This window comes from Strix aluco, chromosome 6 (assembly GCF_031877795.1).
Source record: "Strix aluco isolate bStrAlu1 chromosome 6, bStrAlu1.hap1, whole genome shotgun sequence".
NCBI classification, from domain to species: domain Eukaryota; kingdom Metazoa; phylum Chordata; class Aves; order Strigiformes; family Strigidae; genus Strix; species Strix aluco.
This window is the reverse complement of record NC_133936.1, coordinates 26,363,588-26,383,357: the sequence shown is the minus strand read 5'-3', so window position 1 is coordinate 26,383,357 and position 19,770 is coordinate 26,363,588. Positions and strand designations below refer to the sequence as shown.

At 41.6% G+C, this 19,770-nt stretch overlaps 1 protein-coding gene and 1 long non-coding RNA gene across 15 annotated transcripts in view; one reads left to right on the top strand and one right to left on the bottom strand.

The window, feature by feature from the left end:
- The window catches only part of OSBPL6 (oxysterol binding protein like 6), a 110,668-nt gene extending 102,641 nt beyond the window's left edge, over positions 1 to 8,027 (bottom strand). For 3 of the 6 annotated variants that reach the window (XM_074829235.1, XM_074829239.1, XM_074829240.1), the window contains exon 1: positions 7,766 to 7,836. The gene's annotated coding sequence lies outside the window, so the exon portion shown is untranslated. Of the gene's footprint in view, positions 1 to 7,765; positions 7,837 to 7,984 lie in introns of those variants that run through there. The other 3 variants (XM_074829237.1, XM_074829236.1, XM_074829238.1) reach the window with 3 other exon arrangements.
- LOC141925304 (uncharacterized) lies at positions 7,934 to 16,280 on the top strand. 9 transcript variants are annotated; one of them, XR_012623814.1, is made up of 6 exons: positions 7,934 to 8,049; positions 9,218 to 9,326; positions 9,487 to 11,173; positions 11,264 to 11,384; positions 12,670 to 12,794; positions 14,649 to 16,280. It is a non-coding gene; the product is annotated as an uncharacterized LOC141925304 (long non-coding RNA). The 9 variants fall into 9 exon arrangements; XR_012623810.1 differs by adding an exon at positions 12,340 to 12,372 and having other exon boundaries at positions 9,218 to 11,173; XR_012623809.1 differs by having other exon boundaries at positions 9,218 to 11,173; positions 11,274 to 11,384.
- Positions 16,281 to 19,770: the final 3,490 nt, after the last annotated feature.

The window sequence follows — 19,770 nt, the reverse complement described above, 5'->3', positions numbered from 1 at the left end:
ATTTGCACACCCACACAAATACAGGTCACAGTTAAGGTCAGTTATAGAAATACTTTTTTTTTTTTCAGTTAGAGAATGGGTTATTTTTGCCCATGATTGTCACCCAAGAACTTTAAACCAGGTAGCAGCTATGACCTGACCATATTTATCAGAAGCTACACGCACACCAAAAAAAAAAAAAACCCACAGTTGTCAGGTGCAAGTGAACTTGGAAAGACAACTTGCATTTAGCTGACAGGAACAGGGGAAAATGAAGATGGATTTTATGCATCAACAACCATTACAATGAAAGACACAGACTTTGTATGGCTACATAGCTTATCTTCCAGTACCAGGGGCACACTGATACTTTACATCGAGACTCATCCTCCAAGTACCCTATAGCTCCATTTCATATCATTTCCATCCTGTTTTCTGCAAAGATCTTCTGAAGAAAGCTTGTTTTCCAGAAACAGATTAAAACCAAGAAACACAGACTTTAAACACAAAAGAGACATAATTACTTCTCAGAGGGATGCATTTGTCATGTTCACACTGGGGTCAGAAAGACCCCAAGATGACTCAACACCAACTGCCAGTTTCAGATCTCAACAGGCTGTTTTATTTTGAAGCTTTTCCCTTTTAACCAAGTATCATTTCCACCATCATCCATCACCTTCTCACCCAGGTGACCCACTCCACTCTGAAAGAAACATTTGTCACTAAACTAACCATTCGAGTTTCCCATATCCAAGATGAAAGTCCCTTTATCTGGTACATTTGTTGCCACTTCTGTAGTTCTCCATCAGTGATTTTGCCTTTCTAGTTTCTCCAGAAGATCAATCCTTACCAGGTGGCAATATGGCTAACTGGCACCCTAAATATGAAGGTATAAAAGAAAATAAGTTGCCCCCCACCACCTTCCTGAAAGTTCTCCTACTCTAGAAAATGAATTAACTGCAGAAATTTTTATGTTGTGTCCAAAACCTCAAAAATCATAATCTGGATTAATTTCTCTCCCACTTCTCAAATCACAATGCCTTTATTTTCCAAACAAGATTGAATTTTATTTTCAAAGCCAGGATGGTAAGAAACAGTTAAGAGTTTTTTTCCTGAACAAGATCACAAGGGTGTCAGGCAACCCTGAGTAGGTCAGGCATAAAAATACTTATACAGTAGAAGTGGGGACAAGAGCCCATCTGTGGTCTCATTGCAGAAGCAGGTTGACCACACACAGGAGAGAAACAGTGAAGGCTGAAGTGAAATGGAAGAGGAATCACCAGCTTGGAACCATTTCTGTAAGATTTTCACAGAAACTTCTCTTGACCCAAATCCTGTTTAACATCACCTCATCCACGTTGGGTTTGTCACAGGGGAATGGGGTGGGGTGATTGCAAGAATAGAAAGATACCACTCTGTGTCACATTAGTCATGTTTTATTAAGCCGGACAGGTGCAACATTTCTGTTCCAGCTTGTCTATCCTATGCACAAATCAAGGTCTAAGGGACACTACCACCAGAGACCCTGGGGAGCAGAACACTCACCCCAACTGCTCGGTGTGTCCAAGTCCTGGCCGGTGGCCTGGACCTCACATCAGGCTGTTCCCTTCCAGATTGGCCTTCCAAGTGTCAGAGGTATGTGCATGTCCCATGTCATGCTCCCTCATCCCCCACAACTAGGGCTACTGCTTTAATGAGTTATTGCTTTCACATTTAAACTGTCAGCACGAGCCGTCAAAGGTCTCATCAATTCCACAGTCCACATCCAAGGTCAGTTAGCCGTCGCCACCAAGATTTCTGTAACTCTTTGGTCTCCCACCCCAAATGTGTTACAGAAAGTGCAAAATTAGCAACAGTTACAGAACAAAGTTCTTCTATTGTTTTTTCATTCGCCAGGATTAATCAGGTCAGCTAGAGCTGGGCAGATGTAGCCAAGGCATCTTCTGTCTGGGCAGGTAGCCTTCACCCCATGGCACAGGTTTCATGTGATCTTTTCTTTGGGCAACCTGAGCTTATTCCATTTCTCAACAGAAAACTTTTCAGTTCATCATCTGAAAAAGGATGTCACAGTCCAAAATAAGGTATCTTGAAATCAATCTATAGATCATTCTTACACAAATGTTACTTACTTTGGGTTTAGTTGTTTTTATAACAAAGCAATCCTGGGTATATGCCCTACTGTACTGATGCAAAGGATCTAATACGCTATTTTAATACCTTTGAATCCTTCACAAATATAACTGGAAACAATACATGCTATAGAAAAGCTTTGTACCGACAGAACAGCATTTGCATTAGAGAGTGGGACTACATTCAATACCATATACACATAAATCAATCCAGCCTTTTAAGTAAAGAATCGATAAGGTCCTTAGCATCTCTGCTTGGACTAGAAACATGCAAATCAATAGGGACTAAGCATACCTTTTGTGATTTTTGTGATTTTCACAGTTTTCATGTGAACTGAAAAGTACAGGTTTTTTATACACTTTATAGGCTACAAGCATTTCCATCTCTTAATTTCCACTGTAAAACAGGGAAAATAAAAATCTTATTTTTGCAGTTATGAATGCAAGCGGCTAGTTCGCACTGTGAGAGATCATAACCAAGGCTGGACTTCCTATCTGCTAAATTCTGGGTAGATCCATCTTATTCACCTTATTCTCAACATCCTGAAATAAAGAAGAAAGGATTCATGGGGGGGGGGGGGGGGGGGGGGCGGATAGAGCTGAAATTCCACAAATGTGAAATATTTGATTGAGGAACATCAAACCTTTAAGAGATGCCCAGGGACTGCACTCTACTAGAAATATAGATACCATCCCCCAGCAAGGAGACAGGAAAAAAAACAAAACAAAACAAAACACAAATTTCCCAGAAGGAAATTGATTTTTTGGTAGAAAATGTAATCTTTGAATCTAATGCAACATGACACCTGCTACTTGAAGTTCTTGCAACTCTATATTAAGCTCACAATCAACTAGAGATTTCTTTTCTTTACACCTCAAGTTAATGTATCCATTATTTCCTTTAAGAGAAGTGCTCTCAGCTAGTATTCAAATATATTCACCTTTAAGGAACTAAAAAAACCCAATAAGGAAATTATTCAGCTTGGTTTCAAAATGCAGCTCCTCTCTCTGCTACAGTGAGGCATCTCTAAGGATCATTATAAAGCTCTCCTCACCTTTACGACATTACAAGTGCCATACATTCCAGACCCAGCCTTAGTCTTCTTCAGTCTCCAACTTCCTCCTCCGCCTTCAAAGCTTCTCTTTTTAAAGTTATTGGTAACAAGTAACAAGATACAATCTTTTTTGGATTCTGAGTTGGTGATAAAGGGGCTCACAATTAAACCATTTAAACCACCAGTCTGTAGCTTTCTCAGAAAAACAAGCTTGGAAATTCAGCAGCTCCCTCCTTGCTGCTACAGCCCCCAGCACATACCGACACACTTTACTTGGAACCAGTTCCTAAACTAGCTGGAAATTCTCTAGGATTAAAACACATACTTCAAAAAACATAATTCAGTTTCTAAGCACCACCTATTTTTCACTGTAAATAGAAAACAGTAGTGTCTGGGTTTTGCCTTTAATGCCAAAACAGTTAGAATTACAGAATAATTTAGGTTGGAAGCAACCTCTGGATGTCACTTGGTCCAACCACCCTTAAAAAAAAAAAAAAAAAAAAAAAAAAAAACCACACCAAAAAAACCCCACTTCAACCCTGGTTTTTCCTCTTTCAACAGTTGTCTCTAGTATTTTGGTATTGTTCACTTTTTCCTCCCTTAATATCTTAACAAGTCTATTCAGCCCAGAGGTTTCCCTAAAAGACATGAGCTTGACTGTCTATACATGATAACTCCCATGGTCTTCTCCTATCTTCCATGTTTCATGCTAAGCTGTCCTCCCTTTCATGGGCTTATCAGCTGTCAGTACCAAAAGGTTCTTCCATAGTTTTTCAGCTCTTCTGAAAGGAACAACCCCAAATGAGGGATATCCTAGAAACACCATTCACTGGAATATATACAGTGGTGGCATTTAAAGAAAACTTTTAACTGCCTCCACGTCTGTATTCTGACATACAGAAAATAGCTGGAAGCTGTAGGTTTGTATTTACAGCTTGGAAAAACCCAGGTATGGAGATAATAAAATTAATTACAAGCATACATAAATAGCACCATTCACAGCATGAACTCTACTAGTAGGGCCTGTAGCAACAGGACAAGGGGTAATGTTTTAAATTAAAAGAGGGTATATTCAGACTAGATGTAAGAAGAAATTTTTATGATGAGGGTGGTGAAACACTGGAACAGGTTGCCCAAAGAGGTGGTAGAATGCTTCCCTGGAAACATTCAAGGTCAGGTTGGACGGGGCTCTGAGCAACCTGATGTAGCTGGAGATGTCCCTGCTCATTGGAGATGGGGTTGGACTAGATGACTTTTAAAGGTCCCTTCCAACCCAAAACATTCTATGATTCTATAATTTCACATTCCTTAATATTTCAGAATATTACAACCAAATTCAGTTCACATTACCTGGCATCTCATCATGTAACTTCCTCATCATTAGACTTCTTACAGCTGGAGAGTTTCCTTATCTACCACCAAAGCCATGGCCTGAATCTGCCAAAAATCCAACATCCCTCACAGGGCCTGAGCACGTTTACCTTAATTTGTATAGAGTACTTGTTGCTGCTTCCTTTGACATCTAGAACTTTGATACGGCAAATTCAACTCAAAAAAAAAAAAAAAAAAAAAAAGAAAAAAGGAAAAAGGCAAGCATTTACTTTAGTATTCCACTGGGACGGATTATTTTTAATCTCATTAAACTCAGTTTAAGGAAGAAATACAAGCCTGAAGGAAATTCTTGGAGAAATTCCTTTTAGAAGTACAATTGTCCAGAGTAACATTTCCCATGAAAATTATCTACAGAAACTGCTGCCTTTTCCTATGCCAGCATAGTCAAAAGCTTCAAAACCAGCAAGCATTTAGTTACCAGGGAAAAAAAAAAAAAAAAGAAAAAAAAAGAAAAAGAAAGCCTCCCTGGTTTTAATCATCACATACATCAGAAATCTCTGGGAATTGTTTGGATTGTTCAATGTTTTAAAAAGATATTAGAAAAGACAGGGGTAATGGGCAATTTCCTACACTATATATGAGGCATTAGGGTTAATTAAACCATTAGGACAGGCTCACTGTATATATACACACACATTAAAAATATAAACACACACATATCTTCATCAGTGAGGCGCTGGCAGTTCCCTTCCCGTCTCCCACTGCAATACCAGTATCACTGATAGCAGGTTCTCCAGCGTGGCACACAAGGCTGAAGACTAATGTCCCTTAAGAAATACAACCCTCCTAAGACAAAAGCCACATGGTATAGGAGCATAAATTCTCATGAATCTAAAGGATTACATGCAAAAAAAATATTGCTAGAGAAAACCCATGCTGGTATCTCATGTATTTGGCAAAACAAGAGCAAAACCATTCACTTCTGTTGCAACTGAGAAATCCAGTGGTAGACCATAGCTCAGAAGAAATGTGAAGCACCAAGGGGTAGACACACATACGCATCCCACAGACAGACACGCACAGGACTGAAGGAAAATGAAGCAGTACTATGAACCCCCTCTGCCTTCATCTCCAGCATGGACTGAAGGAAGAAGCAGCAAAGGAGAGCAGCCCCGTCTCCAGCAGCACTTGCAATAGAGCAGGAGGTCGGGAACTTCCCTATGAAGAAGTCACAAGGCTTTATCTTTCCATAGATATTGTGGCTTTGTAGCAAGCTCTTGAATGGCACAGTAACTCTAACACCTGCGAGCAAAGTTATTGTTTTGATGGTTGTATAAAAAACACATCCATGCATATAAATATACAGAGAGTAGAGCCCTTCAACACTAGCACTTGAAAAAAAGAAAAACACACCTGTTCCTCCAAGTATGCCAACCAATGTTTTGTTATTCCTGGGTGGAACTGAAGCACACTAAAGACTAGAAAAGCTGCAACAGAAACTTGAAGCATCACAGAGATTTATGAATAAGCTCCCAGAATGGGCCAAGAACAAAAAAGGGCCAGTAATAAGAGAAACTGCTAAGAAGGCCCCTAACAGTATGGCTCACAAGCACTATGGAGGATCTGGGAGTGCAATAGCAAACTAACAGGAAGTGCAAGAAGTGAGCTTGAGGTACAACAAAAGGTACCTCTTCCAGCCCTCAGTAGCAAGGGAAAATGTTTAGGGGGTCTTCAGTCACAAATCCTGCAATATTCTGTTTTTCCAGATATACATCCTGCCATTTACTTGTACAGAAAAGGAAGTTTAAATATAAACCTCCTTAGGGTATTTTAAATAATAGATATTGTACACATCTCTGTTAATTTATCTAAAATGGAAAGCAAAGAGAAAGTAGTTCTCCTCTCATGTAGTTTTTAAGCAAAAATAAAACCCCCTTTATTATATATAAAGATAAATGTTTTACTAAACTTATACCGTGATCCATAACAACCACATCTGCTTAACCTCTAAAGTTCAAGGTCATGTCATTTACACCAAGATAAAAAAAAAGTCTAATTATAGTATCTACAGCTACAAAGACTGGTTATTAGAAAAGAACTATTAGAAACCAAACACAATTACATTATACTGAAACCATTAGATATTTGATGAGATTTTAATCTTTGAGCTGGTATCATTCTGCAAGTTAATCATCTGGAGAACAGAAAATCTGTTAGGAATGCTATTAAATGTACTAGTTCCATTAAAATTGAGCCGATATAGTTAATTGTAGTCCTAAAATAGCTATTTCCTCACACCTTCACTAAGCAATTCTTTTTCATCTACTGAGTAAGGGCCTATTTAAGGAACACTTTTCACTTAAACTCTCTAATAAGATTTATGAATACTTTTGTTCTGTTACGTTACCCCATACAAGTTGCACTGCAGTTTGCTGTTCGACCTTGGAATCCTAATTCACCCGAGATGTAGAGCAAGGCCTTTTGTTTCAGTTACTATTAGTCCTCAGTATCTGCATTGCTGAAGCTTTGGGGAAGATCAACAATGTAGCCTTGCAGCACGCTAAAGCAGGGATAAAACGAAATGAGGGGCCAATGGCAAAACCCACGTCAGATGGATCATTGGAAGCATCTGCACTTACGGCAAACTGATGATTTCCAAACAACTGTTTTATTGAATCCATACATATCCAAAGTACTTGCAAGGGGTTTGCAGCATCGCTAGCAAATTGGGAATACAGGCCCTTCCTGCCTTTTTTTTTTTTTTTTGAGGGAGAGAGAGACAGAATGAAAACAGCAAGGTATCCTAAGAGTGCATCAACTTAGTAATAGCTGATCTACGATTCGTTCTCCCAGACCAGACAGTTTATTGGGGCATTTTAAATCGCTCTGCACGGGAGGCGTTAAAAAAGGCGACGTCGGGGAGCGGCGACGGAGCCGCCGCCGGGCCGGGGCCGGCACCGGCGCGCGCGCGGCCCGGGTGCCGTTACGTAACCCCGTCCCCGTTCCCCCCCCCGGGCCCGGATGCTCCGGTTTCGCCCCGGGGCCGGTCGCCGCAGCCCCCGCCGGAGCAGGCCACTGCCCCCGCACCCGGCCCGCCCCCGCCTCCCGCGGCGGCACCGCCGCGCCCCGCCGCCCACCCCGGCACCCGGCCGCGCCGCGCCACCCGAGCCGAGCCGCTGTGCCCCAGCACGGCCTGTCCCGCCGCTCCGGCCCCGGGGCCGGGCCGGCGCCCTGCCGTGCGCGCCCCCAGCGCCGCCGCTCAGCGCCCACCTCCTCGCCGGGATCCGCGGCGCATCCCCGCTGCGGCCCGGGCGGCTCCGCTCCCGCCCGCCGCAGCTCCCCGCCCGTCTGACAGAGGGAGGGAGGGAGGGAGGGAGGGAGGGAGGGGGCGGGCAGCCGCGCCGCCCCGCGCCGCCGCCGCAGCCCCGCCGCGCCGCCCCCCGCCCCCGCCCGCCGGCCAAGGTGCCCTCCGCGCCGGCCGGCACCCACCTGCGGAGGGCGGCCCCGCGTCTGCCCCCGGCGCGACGGCGGCAGCGGGCCGGGCCCGGTGACAGGTACCGCGGGGCTGGGGGCTGGGCTGGGCTGGGCTGGGCTGGGCGGAGGGGGCAGGCGGCGCCGGGATGCTCCTGCCGAGCGCGGCCGCGGCCCTCTGCGCCCAGCGGCGGGGCTCGGCTCAGCGGTTCACGGCACGGCTCGGCTCGGCGCCCGGTGCGCAAAGCCAAGCCCGGAGTCAGGTTGATGCCGGCGTGTCGGAGAAACGGGGCAGCGGCGGGGACCGAGTAACGGGCTTCGGTCATGAGATCAGGTCTAAAATTAAACTGGAAAGCACGTGGGCGTCAGCGGGGATGTGCCCGAGCGGGGGGGAGCTCCGTGCCGCGGGTGGGAGGGTGGTGTCAGACAAAGGGGTGCCGCTGGGAGACCCGCGCGTAAGGACAAGGCAGGGCGGGGCTGCCAGCGGCCCGGTCAGGGCCTTTCCCCACACTGGCTTGGTAACGCCAACACGGGACCCAGCCTTGCACCGTCACCCGCCCCGCAGCTTTCACTGCCTTAGCTGATTTGGTCTTTGTCATCCGATAAAGGGAAGTTGTTGAAAAAAAATATTACCTACTCTTGAAAACTGCCAGAGAAGTTATTCCCCTAGTTTAATCTATATGAGCTTTCTTTTTTTTCCTGTACATCCTCTATCACAGCTTTCATGACATCCTTGATGGCTGGAGACGGGAAGCTGGACTGTCTTGTGTAGAGAAGCTACTGAGCGACACAGGTCGCCCTGCTGTGGAGGAGACAGGTTGCAGACTCGCCTGTCTGGTTAGTGACTCGCCTCTGGCACCCTGGTCCTTCTGCCAGAGCCTTGGTCACTCCCTGTCCCCCAGGCTGGTGCACTGTCCCGTCCTCGGAGGATGGCTCTGAGGCCTCTCGTAGCAAACTCGACTCCTCCTGACTGTCCTATTTAAATCCTCCAGCTTAGCCCTGCTGTCTGGTTCGTGGTAACAATATGGGAAATATATTTTGTCATCCACGAAAATCAGTTGAAATCCCTGGAGAACTAGATGTCACTGCCAGCAAATTTCAATAAGAGAGGGGGCGAAAATGGTGAATTCCTTGGAAAAAGTAGAGATTTACAGGATTCTAGAAATCTAATTATTGAGGCTACATTATTCATTAAGCAAAGACAAACAGGCTGTGTGATGCTGGTTTATGTTTTCCCCATTTCTCAAACAGGCAGTTCCAGACTTGGCAGCATCGTTGTGCAGCAAAGGATCATTTTGGGGACCCTGGCACACAAAAAAACCACAACTGTTTTCTATCAAAGCAGAGACCTCCAAAGAAGGTTCCCTTGACACAATATTTTTAGTGTAACTTCTAGGATAAGCTGCTCAGAAAAAAGATGTTTTATCCTCTCAGCTGAACCTGCAAGTCTCATTCTGAATGTGGTTGAATAAAGTTAGGGAATTCATTAAGTAACACGATTTTTTATTTTCTGTGTCCAGTTTCCAAGATTTGAAGCAGGAAGAACATTAAGCGGGATTGTGGGAGCCATCAGAGTAAGTTTTCATATAAAATCCATTGAAAGATTAAGTAACAAGCCACATATATTATGGAAAGCTTAATCATATCAGGAATGTAGTCACTTATTTTTCTCATGAAAGAAGTAAGTAACAGGGCAAGGAGATAAAGGACACAACTCTTAATTGTATCTTAAGGACACCATTCAACACCACCATTAGTCGTTTAAGTCAAGAGGCCACTCAACATCTGCGACCTGGAAAAGCGAACCATGAATAGAAAGAAATTACAGAAAACTGTGTTGTTAATTAGCTCTCTGTTTCTGAACAACTTATCTTTAATCTCTTATGATACAATAATACCAAATTCTTAAGTGGCTATTCTACAGAGATTTTTTTTTTTTGATTTTACTAATTTGCCTATACTGAAATAAAAGAGAAATGAGAAACAAACATATAGAAAGGCAGTTTAAATATTCTATTTAAACAATACAGCAATTACATTACATAGATGGCAGATAACAAAATGCTAGTAAAGTGTGTGCACACAGGTATCCGTCTCATCTTCTAAGGTCTTACCTACATAAATCTTTAGTCCTGAAATAAGCCATCATTTGGATGGATTCAGATGGATATTTTTTGGATAACTGTAGAAGATTATAACCGCATCACTTCAGAAACACTGGCAAAAAATGTTGATATAAGCTGATCCTATGTAGTCTTATATAAACTTTATGAAAATCAGTGTGGTTGTTACCCAATGACATGAGAATTTTTTTCACTGATTTTTACTCATAATTTACACTACCAGGAACAAAGGTTTGAACATCTTGATAAAACATTGAGTTAAGAACATAAACACAGGAGAGGAGCTATATTCTATTTTGTCCATCCAAGAACTTGACATGTTTTTCTTAAGTTTAGTCTCATTAACAACTGGGAGGCATGTTCTCCAAAAGAAAGCTGTAAAACAGTTTGATTCTTCATGTGAAGAATCAAAAACCTCCACAGGTTAAACCATAGAATTCTTTCCACAATTCTTGGCAAGACACAAATGCCTTTAAAATGTCCCATTCTTCAATTCAGGCAGCAGGGAAGTTTACTGAATATAATATAAAATGTTTGCTTACCACCCATGCACTGAGGATAAGCACATCTATGGGCATTGAAAAATATTTACATACAGAATCTTAAGAAAATCTTTTTGTTTTCTCATGTAGCGGCAATAGTGTTGTTTCTTTGCTGTCATTTATTGTTAGCGTTTGTGTGTGTTTGGCAAAACGGCACCCTTAGGCAAGGCATAGGTAGCAGACACATGTTTTTATTAAGGATTTTTGCAAATTACACCATGTCTTTTTTGCAAATTAATTCAAATTATGCAAAACTGTGAGAGTACAGCAGTAGTAACCAATAAACTGGAAATGTTTTGAAGAATGAGCATGAAGTAGAGCACGAAAGAGCATTAAACAGTGTCTGATAATAAAACAAATTAGGCAGAGGGAGAATTCAGGAGGCAGTGGGAGGCTCATAGCAGGCATGTGCTGCAAAGGCAGCAAAAGGCAAGCACCAGTGAGATGGAAACTGGATGTGCCCTAGAGTATGGGAGTGCCAGCAGACTGAAGAGCCATCTCCAGGAATCAGAAAGGACAGCTGCCATCAGGACCAACATCAGGTAACTCTGTTCTGAATAGGAAACCAGATCAATGTCCTCTTTCTTTCACAGATACTGACCACCCAACCATTATTTACTTTCTTCTTTGAGTCCTCCTTAGGGATGAATTAGAAAACTTCTGGCTGAGCACTGTTGCACCTAAATAGCCTAAAATTACTTGTGTGAGAACCAAGGATCTTCAGAGTTTCCTGATTATGCAAAATTACTCATGGTAAGCAAAACAAAAGCTGTCTCAGAGCAGTTGTAGAAGGATCTGACAATAGTGAGTGATAGGGCAATAAGACGATAGCTGAAAGTCTATGTCAATAACTGCAAACTAATGTAAACAGTAATGAAAATAAACCTGACTAAACATACATAATAATGGGCTCTAAACTAGCCTTTATCATTTGGAGTCATTGTGAGTAGTTTTCTGCAAACGTTAGCTTGCTACTCAGCAGTAGTCTAAAAGGCAAACAATGTTAGCAATTACTCCAAAAGCAGCTGAGAACAAAGCAGAAGAGCTCATTACATCCCCGTGTAAATCTCTTGTGCACTTGAGTACTATGTACAGTTCCGGTTCCTTCATATGGAAATGTGGAACTAGAAAATGCATGTATGCGGCTAAAAGAATATATGCAGAGGTATGGGAACACATCTGTGTGAGGAGATAATTTCTAGCTGGAGAACAGACAGAAAGGATTGTCTTCCGATCTACAAAATCCCAAATGATACACAGGAGGCCAACAGGAAACGATCACACTCTTCTCCATCACACAAGACTTCAGGGAGACTCAGTAAATGATCAGGCAGCAGGTTTAAAACAACAGGGAAGAACTTTTCCATACAAAGTGTTATTAAATCAGATGGCTTGCTGCTATACAACACTATGCACCTGAAGAGACAGATGTTTTTAAGCAGGGATTATACAAATGAATGAAGGATAGCTGTAGCTGTTAAGCGTAATAATTTCCTTTGCAGTTCCTGCTTAAAAGGTGCCTGCCTGTTGCCTGCTGAAAGTTGCCGAAGAAAGGACACACTATGTGCCCTGTTTCAGTGCTCCCCCGAGCATCGGTTTCCAGCCATTGTGGAGAGTAGGACACCAGATTAAATGGACCTTCATGCTGGTCCTGTACAGCCATTCAGATGTAAATCTGAAATTCTAACATTCTTTGCTTTCTGCTTAGGTGTGAGACACTAAGGACAAGCAGCATATCTAGGTATGAAAGCATAATCCTGCATTTCCCCATCTTCCCTGGGAGTAAAATCAGACTCTTAGTTCTTGATCTTTTGGGTGTTCTTCCATTCCCCTGAAGATAATTTGGAAAAACTTTATCTTCTCAACATTTTGCTTTTCAGTTTCAGTAGTGATAATCCATATGCAGTGGTCTATTTATTTCAGCACCATTTTTTGCTCTCCTTTATATAAGTTCGGGGCAGTACATAGCAAAAGAAATCCTGAAGTGTAACAACATAAGATATGCATAGAATATAACAAAAATAGTTTCTATTCATAGATCATCGCAGGAACAAAATCTAAGCCATCCTTGGGCATCCTGGAAGAGATAATGATTTCTTCTTATTGAAGAAACTGGAAAGGGAAGCAAAAATACTCAGAGATGCTTTAAAACTCAAATGGCAGGTAAACATCTTACATAGATAACCACGTAAGAGTTCTGTTAAGAATATCCCTATTAAATAAAGAAACTAGAAATCTGAAAAGCAAATCTGAAATGCAGTTTGTCAGAACTCCAAGAATCCCTGAAGACAAACATATGATAAATCAGCTGGAGCGGTTCAATATCACATAAACAAAATCTGTATGGTTGATACTCTGTATAGCTAGCTGTCTCCACTCAAAGAGAAGGAAAAGAGTTTGTTTCATACTTGATTTCAGCAATGGATTGTAGTCCCATGGCCTCATCTTCAGCAGAATGCATGTGATTTCTTCACTGTGTAGACTGCAAAACCAAAGCAGTAGAAACACTTTAAGCTATGCATTTTAAACAACAAAATGAAAGAAATCTCTGGATGGAAGGGCTGTTACTGAAATCCTTATAACCCTGCTGGCTATTACCACACTCTAGTAAGTTCTTTCAAACTTCAATATTTAAAACATTTTTCTCTCAATACCTCCTCCCGAATAGCTTTAAAAAGGGTCACATTGGTACAGTTTCCACTCCGCTCTCTGAAAACTACCTAATTTTCCAGAGTAACAACAGAGATTACTCAGTTTCAAAGAGTTTCAGATGGACTTCAGGATAAAACTCCAAGAATGTTGTTATATACAGCATTGAGGCCATCTTTGTAACCCTTGTCCTTTAGACAGGCAAAGGAAAAACCTAATGTGATACCTGCATATGGAAAGCCTGTCCAAAATTCTGGCAATAATTTTAAGTAGTTAAGTTGGTATCTTGTCACAGAGAAGAAAGGCAGCAAATTTATTGTCCCCCAGCTTTATTATAATAGGAGTGAACTCTGAATAGAAGTGAATTCTGTGGGCTTGATTAAAAGTTAAAAACATCAGTGGGTCAAGACATACAGTGCACATGCCATTGCCTTTGATTTTGTTTTGCTGATTAAATGTAACTTCACTCCTGCTATCCTTAGATGCAAAAGCCACATTAGGAGGGGGATTTAGTGTGCCCAGGATGAGGACAATCAAAATTCTGATACTTAAAATAACTTTCAGCAATCTTGAAATTTTGTGTGTGAAGTTGGTTATAATTTCAATTTCAGAAAATATTTCCAGCATACATTTGCATTTCCAATAGATTTTTGATGTCCACATGCCTGAATATGCTCTGTTAAGACTGTCGTCTATTTCTTAAAATGACATCTGAAAAAGTTACTCATTAGCACCTTCTGAAGACAGAACTTGGTCAGAAGAGTTGGAAGAATTCCCAGGGTATCTTCTGTACTCCCATGCTCAAGATTTGTAAACACTTTCTCTAAATATAGAGTAGGCTCGGGTTAATGGTTAACTCTTCAGTCTTAGTAAGGTCCTGCAGATACTGTGTGTTAACATTATGTTTGAACACTTCATGCTTTACGTTGGGTGAAGACCCACCTTCCCATGCCCCACAGAGTTTGCAGACTTTCAAGAAAAATCCGTAAGAGGAAAATTGAGGTTTGGGACCAGGCAGATGCATATTACTAAAGTAGATGAAATAAAAGTCTTATATCAATATTTCATTAATCTGACAGTGCCTCGTGTAGTTCAAAACAACAGCCCCACCAACTATGAGATATGTGGATTGTACAGTACTGAAGTGTTATTTTCAAGTTGTGATTTATGATGTTTACAAAGCACCAAGGCCATAAAGGCCATCATGCCTCCAAGCAGCTCCTCTTTAAAGCTTACTTTGAAGCATTTATAACCAAGCAGAGTGAGCAGCTGAACCGTGCTGTGTGTTATGTTCAGCTGCACACTTCTCTTTGCTCTCGTACCCAGCAGACTCGCCTGACGCGGAGCTGCCTCCTTTTGTCTCCACAGCTTCAGCTACCCAAGCTGTCCAAAGCGTCTGAAATTGCCTGGAGTTTTTTGAATGTGATACAGCATCAGGCTGGCTGCGGGAGGCCTGATCCTGCCTGTAACCCAAGGTTCTGCTGCCATGCTTGTCCCTGCCAAAAGCAGAGGCTGTGGGTGAGCGACCTGATGTGAATTTGTGCTGCAAGTTATTCCGTGAAGTCCAGACAGCTGCAGCTGGGGATGGGCTGTCAGCACAAGGAGAAGGAACAGAGCCACCACACAGCAGAGAGATGAAGGAGAAATTACCCAACAAGATAAAGCAGCTCAACAGAAAGCATACAGTTTTGAGTAACAGATACTGCTTTAAAAGTTATCCTGGTGCCATAATATTCATTATATGCAGATGAAATGTGCATGGTGCGTGATAATCAGTGTATTTCAAAACAAAGGAGAAGTAACACACAAAAGAGTGACATTACTACAGACTGATGTAGGGGCTTCTGCAGTTCATTTGTGATAGACATCCATCCAAAAGACTCCAAATCCCTACATCCAACCTAATCTTAAAGCATTTGGCTTCCAGACCGCCACAGTGCTCTCCATCTTTTCTGTCCCAAGATGTGAATCATTTGGATTATCCTGCTTTTCCTAATATCCAAGTGGACTTTCCATCAGGAACCACCCCCATGCCTTACCTCTTACAGACTGTTTCCTACTCTGTTGTCTCAAAATCAAGACTCCTTTTTTGTCATCTTCCTTATTTTTCCTTTGTTTCACCCCTCTTTTCTTTGGTTCTCTTCCTAGTTCCTGATTTTTATCCCCCTCAATCTTTTATAGAGAAACTGCAAAAATGACAAGAAATGGTATAAAGAGATGTTCTGTATGTGGTGTTTTCATGTGTCTCACAGAAAGTTTTCATATTGGGCACAATAATTTTAAAACTATTTGGCTAATACTGCATTTTCAAAACTACGAAAAGCCTCTGGAACAAAAAAATCAGAAATAGACATGTGAGACTCGTGCAAGCAAAAATAGATCATTTGTATTTCAAAACTAAGAGGCTATGAAGAAATTAATGGTTTAAAAAATAATTCAGAGAAAAGTTGCCAGTTAAACTAGGATTCTGTCTTCTCTCAATTACTTTTAAATGAATTACTTTAATATAATTTAATATTTAATGATAATTAAAATAATTTAAAGTATTTTAAATTATGCGTTTGAAATTCATACACCGTGAGATAGTTTTCTATCTGTGAAAAAAAAACCCACAACCTTTTGGTTAAGAAATTCTATATATAGGTTGATTACCTTAGGAGCGGGTTAAGATTTTTCAAAAGTAGTGTCAGTTTTGAGTTGCAGCCTCCACCTGCACATCCAGGAGACCAGTGACCTCTGCTGGAACGAGGGGATTGCCTCGCAACGCTACAGGCTCCCGCATCACCCCTTGTCCCCTTGCTATTGTGACAATAGGTGAACTTGGCATCATTAAACCTCCTTCTTTCATTTATAATTTTTTTCTCCACTTTATTTTGGAGAAAATTTACCAGCTCAACTGCACTTCAAATCTGACATTCTGTGAAAAACTTGAGCAGAACCTTTGACAAAGTTTTAAATGAATGTTTAACAAATAAAGATAGAAAGTTTAGAAAAATGGTACAGCGGGACTATGAAATGAAGTAGTTTTAATGAACCGGAGCTGTGCGCATAAATTGCATGCTATTTTCACCTTCGACAGTTTCCACTTACACATGATTATTCCTTCTTCTGTCTCTCACTTAGTGCTACAGTAATTGAAAGAGTGGAGGCGCCTGGCATTGCAGACATTAGATGATATCTCTGTAGCCAGAGCAGAAACAACATGACAGAGCACCCGGAGTCAGAAAATGGACTATTAACAGGAAGAGGAAGAATACAAAGGAAATCCAATTCCACTGCATTGCAAACCTGGGCTCTGCCCCCACGTGGGGTACTCTAGTAGTGGTTTGTACCACCCAAAGAAAAAGGTCTCAGGTAGGAGCCCCAAGACTCAGTGAGGGGAACCTATTGCAATCACCGACTCACAGGTCACATTCAGAATGCACAGCTCTGTTGAGAGCAGTCTTTTTTTCAGCTAATGGTCAGAAATGTCCTAATGTAGACATTCAGGCAACATAAGCAAATTAGTATCTTTCTCCAGTTACACAAACAAAAGGCTCCTCTGCTACCAGGTGGTTATGACTCAATAAATGGATAAAATCATTTATAATGGACACCATTTAGCATAATTTATGAAATCTGTATTACGTCATTTTCAAAAGGTACAAAAGCCCTGTTCAATGCCAACAGAAACTATAGCTGATGAACACAGCTGAAATCCAAGTCACTTACAGATAAACATTCTAAATTCTACTTGCCAACATTAAAGCACTAATACTGCAAAACAACACACAAAAAGCCTATACAGTTTTGGTCAATTCACTAACCACCAGCAAAAAGAATATAAGTGACACAGTTTTTTCCAGTACAGGAACCTAATGCTCATCCTCACAGCAGGCAGTTTTTTCTTACCAATGAAATGACCTAGAAAAGCAACATGCCACTTATCAGTAGTGCTACATAACAATTTAAACAGGGAGAGATGAATATTATATCCAATCAAAAATGCTGGGGGACTTAAAAATAGCAAAATGTATTTACACAAACTGGTATTTAGCTGGAGAAGACTAGTACATCAATGCTTTCAGGAAATATACTGAACTAAGAGCATGTAATGATTTTGCTTTTAAGGATCTTTTAAGAAACGTTACAGGAACACTACAAATTATTCCACGTGAGTTACCTAATAGACTGATTTAGCAATGCCTGAAAAGGAAAAATGAAAAATACAGTCTGCTCGCAGAGTTCCTTCTTAGGGTATCTCGAAACCTCAGTACTGAAAACGGAGAAATTTCTCTCCTCTGAGTACCAGCCCAATTCTCTTCCTCACTGAACTGTCCCGATCCAATGTCGGGGGAGGTTTTGATATGATCCCAAGAGCGAGATTAAGACACAAACGAGGTCAAATGCCATATACCCAAAACAGGTTTTTATTATTAAAAAAAAAGTGAAGAGGGGTAGCGATAGGACAGAATGGAAGGAAAAGACAGAAATAAAGCAAGGATGCGGGATAGGGCTGCAAGAATAGTCACCACCATGGATCCAGTGGCGTCCCGTTGGTCCTCAGTCTTCAGTTCTTCGGTGGTGGGTGCACATGGATCTGGTTTCGATGGTGGATGCACACCGAGCAGTTTTCTGTTGCCTTTTTAAGTTCATCGTATCCACTGATTAGCATATCTGCCCACCTTCAGGTTTTTTTTCTCTGGTCCCACAGGTTTTGTTGCATCCAGCTTCTGGGCAGAAACATTTGCTTCTTACCAGTTCATTAGCAAGGCATGCATGGTGTCTGGCCTATGCAACAGAGCCACAAATGGCTAGACAATGGAGCCAGCTCAGTACACTTCTGAGGCATATCTAAGGAGTTCGACAATGCAACCGCAAAGAAGTGGGGGAGTGCATCCTTCAATAGACTCCCGCTTCCCTTGGTGACATCCCCCAGACCAATTCACAGGCTGCAGCAGCTTGTCTTGGAGGTTTGCACAGCCACAAGAAAGCTTTGAGACAGTCATATGACATTTCAGTCTCTCACATGAACAAGCAGGCAAGTGAGCTCTGCAGCCTGAAGCAGGACTACAGACAGAGCACTGATCTTCCACACCCAGGGGAGGGCAGTGGCCCACTACCGACATGCAGTAATAGAAACAGGATTGAGAACAATTAGAGAACAGCACTGTTCTCCCTACTTCGTAACATTACTTCAAGATATAAAGGGGTGTCTTTTAATCCTCTGTATGTGTTGAATGTTCCCATGTGTAGCTGTTAGAACCATTCTAACAGATGATTCTTCTTTTCCATCTTGGATGACCAAGCTCGGACACCAGTTACTTCATTTTTGAGTGTTTGTTTACATTGCTGGGGATGTTTACATCACCTAAACACACAAGCATCCACATTAGACTGGGGATCTTGACATAGGAGAGACTGATCAAACAGGTTGATTCAAACATGTATATGAGAAGTTTTTCTTTTATCAAGTGACTATGCAGAAATTCTCAGCATTTCACCTGGCACCTAAATAACACAACCATTTTTACCCTATACTTTAAAGCGCTCTCTTGAGTAAAGACAAATAAAGATGGTAAAGATCTGCACCTACACTGAAAAGATGCTCGTGGTGGCACAGTACCTCACTCCTCGTAGGCTGTGTTTTAGCTTACTCCTAACATGCAGGTACACCACATGATGAACAAGTTCAGCAGCACATGTCAGACCAGCTATACAAGCACGGTGTCTCTGTCATGTCTGCACAGTAGGACTGATGTTTTCTAAAAATACTGGACTCACAGCACAAGTACACTGTACAGTTCAGGCTGCAAAGGTGCTGCTTGATGGTTCTGGAGTTTTGGATTCATGACAACCTGGTCAAAATCATTTCCCCAGAACAAATACAGGAAAGCCCCAAATTCTACTCAAAATTTATGGTGAGGACAAGGGAAACAAAAAGCAAAACAACAACAAACAAACAGGACTTTTCCAGAGGAATCCCAGAGAAATGGCAACCCCCCTCACAATCAATCTCTGGGCAGGAGTCAGAGACAGGATCCAATTCTCCAGGCTCAACCATAAACCTGTTTTGTTCACTATGTAATTTCTAACACCTACAACAAAATAAGCAGGAATTTTACAGCCTGCTTTAACCATGCAGCCCTGATTCAATTTCATTCTTTGTGCTGAATGAAACAACTGCTCTTGGGAAAAAAGCTGCTGGTGAGTCATCAAGGACTGCATCGTAAGGCATACTAGGGGAACAGAGAGAGGAAAAAGGGTTTCTTAGGCAACCTTTATTCTGCAACTTCCTCACATCGGAGCATTTGAATTCTAATATTCTTTTAACATAAGAAAAAAATAGTGCTTTGTGGTTTTTCAAATACACAGTTTGTCATTTTAAATTTAAACTTCTGAAACAATTGCAATGACAGTGCTTATTCTCATATACTCTAATACAAATATACTTTTACTGGTAATTCTTTTTATAAAGAGCAGGAAATAAAAAAAATAGTTGAACATGGCT